Raw genomic sequence first — 9,420 nt, forward strand, 5'->3', positions numbered from 1 at the left:
AATTAATTAAAATAATAATTAAAAAAAGGAAAACTTTGAGGAATTCACAATCAATTACCTGACTCATTTTGATGTCATGTACAACATATGGAGGTCAGAAAGGCCATTTGCAGCACATGTGATTTAGGGGCTATTCATCTTCAAGGTTTAGCTTTCTTCCAACGAGTGTAAAATACCCACAATTCCAAGTACGAAGGGACACGGACGATCTCCTTTGAGAATTCCACAGGACAATACAGGCGCCCCAGCTGTTCTTCATAGAGTGACAGCGCTTCTGTCAGATTGACACACTTCTCCTGTGTAAAGTACTTCCCATCCTGTTTCAATACTTTCATTGAGAGGTCAAGAATCAGTCTGAGAAACTCCCATGTGGAATCTTCTTCTGGAGACATAGAGATTGGAACAGCTGTCAAATCATTAATCACATAATAAGATTATCTCCCTTCTTTGGAGTACTTCTTCAGTACCGGAATACAGTCTTCTATTAGAACCTCATAGCAGCCTCCTTTAAGATTGTCTAAGACATCGCCACACGTTTTTCACATATACTTCTTACATCCATTGATCACCATTTGGTCAAGCTCTACCATAGTGACCATCTTTGGTTTTAGTTTGACTATTTCGCACAATATGCCCCCATGTTTGTCTCCCAGAATGAGTACATCTTTGCCAGTGTAATCTTCTTTGCCACTGCCATGATGGCCCAGGTATACAACAAATCACTCTCTGGTAAATTAACATCCCCACTCAGGATGAGAATATTTGCAAACTGCTTCGAGTGTAGAATTTTTATATTTTGATAAGATGAATCTTCGTCATACACCACCTCAATCTACGTCGTATTCAACCAGGCGCCCATCGGCAATGGGCCAGTATTTGTTGATGGCTCCTCCTCCAACTATGGGTGGTAATCGTTTTATCCGCCCAGTACTGTCCTGACTCAATTCTTTCATTCTTTCTTCTACTTTGTTCAAAATACTGTCGATCTCTTCTTTGCCTTGTGCATCACCATCGTAACTCTGAAGGTCCAGCAACACAATCCATGTAAGGAAATTCTCAAATTGGCAAAGCTGCCGTTCTTGTTTGTGCAGGTTGCTAAACAGCCATGGTCCCTCCAGGTGTGCACCGACTCCGCCATCCCCCGACTCTGGAAAATGGACTGGAGGCTTTTTAGAATGGTCTCACCATCAGCTTTGGCGCCAAGCATGAAGTCAAGCATGCTGTGCTGCTGCCTTAGTGAGGTCTGGGGGAGTGGCCTCGGGAGACTGGGGGGCCGAGTCAGGCTCCAGCAGGCAGGGAGTGCGCTGCACCCAGGGAGGCCAGGACTAGCACTTGCTCTTTTCTTATTCAGCCTTCAAGACCCTCCTAATTTACTTTCTTGGATTTTCTTTCTTCTCCCCCAACCAATTTTTTTTTTTTTTTTTTTTTTTTTTTTTTTTTTTTTTTTTTTTTTTGAGACAGGGTCTCACTCTGTCACCCGTGCTGGAGTGCAGCGGCACAATCATGGCTCACTACAGCCTTGACCCCTGGGCTCAAGCAATCCTTCTCCCTTAGTTTCCCAAGTAGCTGGGACTACAGGAACACGCCACCCTTCCCGGTTAATTTTTTTTTTAATTTTAGTAGAGACAAGGTCTCAATATGTTGCACAGGCTGGTCTTGAACTCCTGGGCCTCCCAAAATACTGGGACTACAGGCATAGAGCCACCCCGCCTGGTGGTATTTTCTTTTCTCTACTTACCCAGAGTTAATTGCTCCATCTCAGTATTTCCACTGAACTCTGCTCACACTTTGAACTGACAGAGTATAAATTTATATTCTCATTACGTTTAGCCTTTCTAAGACTGACCTTCTGCTGCTTATTTATCTTCTTATCTTCAATATTCCCTAGTATGTAGTGCTAGGATATGGTAGGCACCAAATAAATATTAGTAGTAAACAACAAGCAGGCCGGGTGTGAAGGCTTATGCCTGTAACCTCAGCACTTTGGGAAGCCAAGGCGGGCGGATCACGAGGTCAGGAGATCGCGACCCATCCTGGCTAACACAGTGAAACCCCGTCTCTACTAAAATTACAAAAACTTAGCCAGGCGTGGTGGTGGGCACCTGTAGTCCCAGCTACTCAGGAGGCTGAGGCAGGAGAATGGCGTGAACCCAGGAGGTGGACCTTGCAGTGAGCCAAGATCGCACGACTGCACTCCAGCCTGGGCGACACAGCAAGACTGTCTCAAAAAAAAAAAAACAAAACAATACAAAACAAAACAAAAACAAGCAAACAAGAAGTAAAACGTAATTTATGAAAGGTGATATACTGTAAACCACAAAGCAATAGCACCTTTTGAAGGACATTTGAAAGTAGCCATTTTTTTAAACTTTTATTTTTTGTAGAAATAGAGTCTCGCTATGTTGCCCAGGCTGGTTTGACTCCTGGGCTCCAGTGGTCCCCCCTACCTTGGCCTCACAAAGTACTGAGATTATAAGCATGAGCCACCATACCCAGCTGGAAGTAGCCATTCTTTTAGTTGGTGTTAGAGTAGTGTTACTAGCATTTTATTCAATGTAACAGGGAAAGTATACTAAAAGCTACTTTTATTAAGCACTTACTATACACCAGACGTTGTGCTGCATATGCTTATGTGACTAATTTAACCATTACAACAAACTCTATAAGATAGATACTAAAATTCTCACTACCTTGATGAGATTACTAAAAAGAATGAGACATTTGTCAAAACTCCGAAAGCAGTGAGTGACAAGGCCAGTCTGGGGTCCAGTTTCACCCAATTCCACTTGCTGCCTCCCTGTGGTGTGTAGTGGAACCTAACACTATGAAACAGGCCACTGCCATGAAGTTCAGCATCAGCCTGGGATGGCAAAAGTCAGTGATAGTAGCAAGAGCAGGCAGGAGATTTAGAAAGGAAGATTCTTTGACGTGCCTTGTTTTTGTTTTTTTGTTTGTGTTTGTTTGAGACAGGGTCTCCCTCTGTCACCTAGGCTGGAGTTCAGTGGTGCAATCACAGCTCACTGAACCCTCGACCTCCCAGACTCCAGAGATCCTCCTACCTCAGTCTCCCAAGTAGCTGGAACTACAGGCGAGCAGCACGTCACCCGGCTAAATTCTGTATATTTGATTTTGCCATGTTGCTTACGTTGATCTTAAACTCCTGGGCTTAAGCAATCCACCCGCCTTGACCTCCCAAAGTGCTGGGATTACAGGTGTGAGCCACCACACCCAGCTGTGACCTTTTTTTTTTTTTTTGAGATAGAGTCTCTTTCTGTTGCCCAGGTTGGACTGCAGTGGCACCATCTCTGCTCACTGCAACCTCCGCCTCCTGGGTTCAATCGATTCTTGTTCCTCAGCCTCCCAAGTCGCTGGGATTACAGGGACCCACCACCACGCCCACCTAATTTTTTGTATTTTTTAGTAGAGATGGGATTTCACCAAGTTGGCCAGGCTGGTCTTGGACTCCTGACCTCAGGTGACCCACCCGCCTCAGCCTCCCAAAGCACTGGGATTACAGGTGTGAGTCACTGCACCTGGCCTGTGCCTTGTTTTCGAATTAACCATTGGAACTATCAGGCTGGGCGCGGTGGTTCACGCCTGTAATCCCAGCACTTTGGGGGACGAAGGCAGGTGAATCACTTGAGGTCAGGAGTTCGAGACCAGCCTGGCCAATATGGTGAAACCCTGTCTCTACTAAAAATACAAAAATTAGCCAGGCATGGTGGCATGTGCCTGTAATCCTACTCAGGAGGCTGAGGCAGGAGAATCTCTTGAACCCCCCGGGAGGTGGAGGTTGCAGTGAGCTGAGATCGAGCCACCACACTCTAGCCTGGGCCACAGAGTAAGACTCCGTCTCCGTCTAAAAAAAAAAAAAAAAAAAAAAGCCATTGGAGCTATCAGTGATAGCAAATACACAAATAGCACACTTTTTTTTTTTTTTTTTTTTTTGAGATGGAGTTTCGGCTCTTCTTGCCCAGGCTGGAATTGCAGCCGTGCAAGTCTTAGACTCACGCGGCGGGCGCGGTGGCTCACGCCTGCTAATCCCAGCACTTTGGGGGCCAAGTGCGGGCGGATCACAAGGTCAGGGAGATCGAGACCACGAGGTGAAAACCGGTCTCTACTAAAAATATCAAAAAAAAAATTAGCCTGGGCGCCGCCTTACGGTGGCCGGGCGCCTGTAGTCCCAGCTGCTCAGGGAGCTGAGCAGGAGAATGGCGTGAACCTGGGAGGTGGAGCTTGCAGTGAGCCGAGATCCGCGCACTGCACTCCAGCCTGGGCGATAAGAGCGAGACTCTGTCTCAAAAAAAAAAAAAAAAAGAAAAAAAAAAAAAAAAAAAAGATCTCAGCTCACTGCCCAACCTCTGCTTTCTGGGTGCCACTGCCACTCCAGCCTGGGTGCAGAGCCGAGACTCCATCTCCAAAAAAAAAAAAAAAAAGGAAAAGAAGTATAAAGTCAGGGATTGCACTTTTTTTTTTCTTGAGAGTTTTGCTCTTGTTGCCCAGGCTGGAGTACAATGGCTTGACCTTGTCTCACTGCAACCTCTGCCTCCCCGGCCCAAGCAATTCTCCTGCCTCAGCCTCCTGAATAGCTGGGATTACAGGCGCCTGCCACCATGCCCAGCTAATTTTTGTATTTCTAGTAGAAACAGGGTTTCACCGTGTTGGCCAGGCTGGTCTTGAACTCCTGACCTCAAGTGATCTGCCCACCTTGGCCTCCCAAAGTGCTGGGATTACAGGCATGAGCCACTGTGCCCAGCCAAAGGAGGGATTTTTTTATGGAAAGTTGAGACTAGCTCTGGTAATGTCACCATAGTTCAATAAAGAAACACCACAGATTAGTATACTATATGATATTGTTAAAAGAAAAACCTTAGCCAAATTAAGTTTAACAGAGTTTAGTTGAGCAAATAATTATTCATGAATCGGGCAGCCTCCCAAGCCAGAGTAGGCTCAAAGACTCCAGCATAGCCAAGTGGTGGAAGATTTATGGACAGAAAAACAAAAGTGATGCACAGAAAATGGAAGTGAGGTACAAAAACAGCTGGATTGGTCACAGTTCAACATTTGCCTTATTTGAACATGGTTTGACTAAGTTGGCCACCTTTCATTGGCCAAAACTCAGTGACTGGCACAAGAGTGGCTTCAGTCCATTAACAAGTGCATTTAGGTTATAGTTCACAATGTTCAGAGAAACTTTTGGGCCAAACTTAAAATATGTAGGGAGGCAGCTTTAGGCTGAACTTGATTTAACACTACAGATATCCTAAAATGTTAACAGCGGTAGCATAAATTTAATCCTAGAGCAATAAGAATTGCTCTTCTGGGAACTGAGTGGAGCCTAGGAGGGAGGTCTTCTTGTGCAGCTGCTAAGTAGTGAAGGAGTTATGGCGGGCGGTGGGGTTGCGGGGATAGTGGGAGGTGGTTAGGAACAAAACTAAAGGCTGCCAACAAACATTCCAGCAGAAGCAAAATAGTCATCGAAAGGCTGGAGCTGAAGAGCAACCAGCAATAGACTGTGTCCAGATGATGAGTACTGTGAGGCGCCATTGAAAATCTCAGGACATGGAGCCAGCAGCAGGTAAGCTGAGCATGGCAGTGAGGCTTTCTAGGGACTACTACTCTGCCATTTGAACCAGGTATGTTGTGAGGTTATTGAACATTGTAAAATAGCTCAAAACTCAGAATAAAACAAGTATTTTTATCCCTTGTCAGTCTTTCCTCCTTCCAACCTATCCAGCACACCCGTTTTCACACTGACTTTTCTTCAGTGCTGCTTAGTAAATGGCAAAAACAAATGGCAATTTACTTAGCTGGATGTGAGGCACTTCAGGGTCTTATCTGTTTTCCTCTGCAATCTTACTTCTTAATACTTCACTAAACCAAATTAACCTGAGGCTCCAAGCTGACTGGCTAATTCAGTTTCCCTTGATTACCCAAGCACACTAAGGGACTTTTAGGAGTCCACTGGGGAGGGGCTTGTAGGATTTTTCAATCTCGCATTTTGTATTGGAATAAACACACCCAGAGGGGTTAAGAGACTTATTAGTTAGTGGCAGGGATGAGACTAGAATCAAATTTCTTTACTTTGTCTCTTTCAGCTATATCAGCTCACCAAGCAGCCTAACAGAAGGAATAAATATCTAAAACAAATATAATCCTAGTACTTTGGGAGGCCAAGGAGAAAGGATCACTTGAGCCCAGGGGTTTGAGGCTACAGTGAATTATGCCCATGCCACTGCACTCCAGTCTGCATGACAGAGGGAGATCCTGTTTCTGAAAAATAAAAATAAAAAACATTGGGGGGATTTAAAAGTCAAACTAAGAAAAAAAATTAATGACCATAAATGTTTTCCTTTAATCTCAACTCAAAAGAAAATTTGGAAGTTGCAAATATTTTCTCTTGATGGAGGAGGATTTATTACCAAATATCTCAAGGTCACAATCTACTATAGGCTCAAAAGAATAATTTAGAAAATATCTTTCTTTTTTTTTTTGAGAGGGAGTCTCGCTCTGTCACCAGGCTGGAGTGCAGTGACGTGATCTCGGCTCACTGCAACCTCCGCCTCTCGGGTTCAAGTGATTCTTCTGCCTCAGCCTCCTGAATAGCTGGGACTACAGGTGCGCGCCACCATGCCCAGCTAATTTTTGTATTTTCAGTAGAGATGGGGTTTCACCATGTTGGCCAGGATGGTCTCAATCTCTTGACCTCATCATCCACCCACCTCAGCCTCACCATGCCCGGCCAGAAAAATATCTTTCTTCTCACATGTTAAACTTTTGTGGTAGGTTTTGTAATAGCCAAAAAAACAAAAACAATTGGCTTGACAAATATGAACGGCTGTTTTATTTTGTGTCATCAGTTCCAAGAATGCTCTCAGACCCAATCATATCTTATCTTAGCATTGTACCTCATATTACAAAGTGTTCATCATTCAAACAAAGGCAGCATGAAAACTTTGTTGTTAGTCTTCAAAGAAAAGCCCCTGGCATGTCAAGTGTGTACTTTTCCTTTTTTTTTTTTTTTTTTTTTGAGACAGAGTCTCGCTCTGTTGCCCAGTCTGGAGTGCAGTGGCGCCATCTCGGCTCACTGCAACCTCTGCCGCCCAGGGTCAAGCAATTCTTCTGCCTCAGCCTCCGAAGTAGCTGGAATTACAGGAGCCTGCCACTGTGCCCGGCTAATTTTGTAGTTTTAGTAGAGACAGGGTTTCACCATCTTGGCCAGGCTGGTCTTGAACTCCTGATCTCGTGATCCACCTGCCTTGGCCTCCCAAAGTGCTGGGATTACAGGCTTGAGCCACCGTGCCCAGCCACTTTTGCATATTTTAAACTGTGTCCAACCCAGTTACTTCTCTTGCCGTGGTGTTACACCTTCCCCATATATTTCCTCTCCATCCAGACCAGCTGACCTCAACTCTTTGTCAGCTCATACTCATTTCTCTCCCTTGTAAACTCAGTGTACCTCCTGCCTGTACCATACAGGCAATCACCGCATGTAAACTTGACTTGTGTATCTTACGATTGTGTTCTAGCTGTCTTATTAATAACTACTACTTAATGAGAGCCTACAATAAATAGCAAGTGCTCAATAAGAAGGGTGAACATAGAATCTGTCATTCAAACCAAGACACCTCTGAGAATGGGTGCTATTAATAATTGCACTAGGACGGCCAGGTGCAGTGGCTCAGGCCTGTATCCTAGCACTTTGGGAGGCCGAGGTGGACAGATTACCTGATGTCGGGAGTTCAAGACCAGCCTGACCAAGAAACCCCATCTCTACTAAAAATACAAAATTAGCTGTGCATGCATGATGGCACATGCCTGTAATCCCAGCTACTCAGGAGGCTGAGGCAGGAGAACCGCTTGAACCCAGGAGGCAGAGGTTGCAGTGAGCCAAGATTGCGCCATTGCACTCCAGCCTGGGCAATAAGAGCAAAACTCCATCTCAAAAAATAATAATAATAATAATCACACTAGGACAACAGGAGTAATCCGAGGTTGCACTGACAAACTGGGACATATGGCCACCCTATCAATAAATGATAGTGTGACAGACATCACTGCAGGCTGGTTCACTTAACATCACTACTAACTCTCTTCTCCTTTCTTTACCTTCTGTTATAGCACTGGCGATCCCAGTTTCCCCTTCTCCCTCAATGATAGGGATAGGTCTGAGACACAGTTTTGGCCAGTAAGACGTTAGTTTGGTGTTTCTGATAATTAGTGCTTTCGTGTTGAAAGGGGATAGTTGCAGCTGGAGCAGCTTCTTTCATTTTCTTCCTATGTGGAACTTACAGAGAAGTAGTAGCCACCTAGAGACCATGAAGTGATAAATATGAGGGCAAAAGGATGGACAGCAGAACAGAAAGATAGGAATAAACTAGGTCTCTGATGGCAGCTAAAACAAAGCTATTAATTGCTTATCTAGACCTCTTCTTTTGCAAGAAAAATAAACTTCTAGCTAAGCAGGAAGATTTTTTAGTTAATTGCAGCCCAAAGCATTCCTAACTTAGAAGAATAATCATTATTTCATTTCAACTACTTTATACATATATATATATATAAGTAGAGATGGCATTTCATTTACAGATATATACATTTTTCATATATATATACACACACACACATATACATTTTTTTGAGACAGAGTTTCACTCTTGTTGCCCAGGCTGGAGTGCAATGGCACAATCTCAGCTCACTGCAACCTCTGCCTCCCAGGTTCAAGTGATTCTCCTGCCTTAGCTTCCCAAATACCTGGGATTACAGGCATGTGCCACCACGCCCAGCTAATTGTGTATCTTTAGTAGAACAGGGTTCTACTCCATGTTGGTCAGGCTGGTCTCGAACTCCTGACCTCAGGTGATCCTCCCACCTTGTCCTCCCAAAGTGCTGGGATTACAGGTGTGAGCCACCATCCCTGGCCCTTTATACATATTTTAAAAAATCTTTACAACAGCCCTAAAAGGTGCCTGCTATTATCCTCATTTTTCAGATGAAGAAACTAAACTTCAAAAGGGCTTGGCAATTTGTCCAAAGCCATATAGGCAATTAACATCCAAGTTTAATTTCAAGCCCAAGCCTGTCTGATCTCAGAGTCTGTGCCTCACTCACAACAGATGAGGGTGCTTCACCTTGTCTCATGAGCAGGAGCTGTGTGTGCCACAAGCAATCTCCCCTGAACAGATGCTGCTAGAAAGTAGGAGGATAAGAAACAGATCATGGTCTGAAATGGTTAAAAGAAAATATGAAGTGGGCTGGAAAGGTTTGACTTTTCAGTAACCATTAGTTAATAAAGTCTGCTCTTTTTTTTTAAGTTCAAGTAATCATTGTTGAAAATAAAAGGCAATAAAATACAGTTTTCACTATAGAAAGAGAGAGAGAGAAAGAAAGAAAGAGAGAGAGAGAGAAAGAAAGAAAGAAAGA

At 44.1% G+C, this 9,420-nt stretch overlaps 1 protein-coding gene and 1 pseudogene across 3 annotated transcripts in view; both read right to left on the minus strand.

Annotated features, from left to right (window-relative positions):
* Positions 1–9,420, minus strand: part of NIM1K (NIM1 serine/threonine protein kinase) — a 90,242-nt gene that overhangs the window by 73,743 nt on the left and 7,079 nt on the right. The gene's annotated exons all lie outside the window — the stretch shown is intronic.
* On the minus strand, positions 141–1,373 carry LOC108544737 (spermine synthase pseudogene; annotated as a pseudogene).

Source organism: Rhinopithecus bieti, unplaced genomic scaffold (assembly GCF_001698545.2).
Source record: "Rhinopithecus bieti isolate Rb0 unplaced genomic scaffold, ASM169854v2 scaffold_28024, whole genome shotgun sequence".
Lineage (NCBI taxonomy): Eukaryota > Metazoa > Chordata > Mammalia > Primates > Cercopithecidae > Rhinopithecus > Rhinopithecus bieti.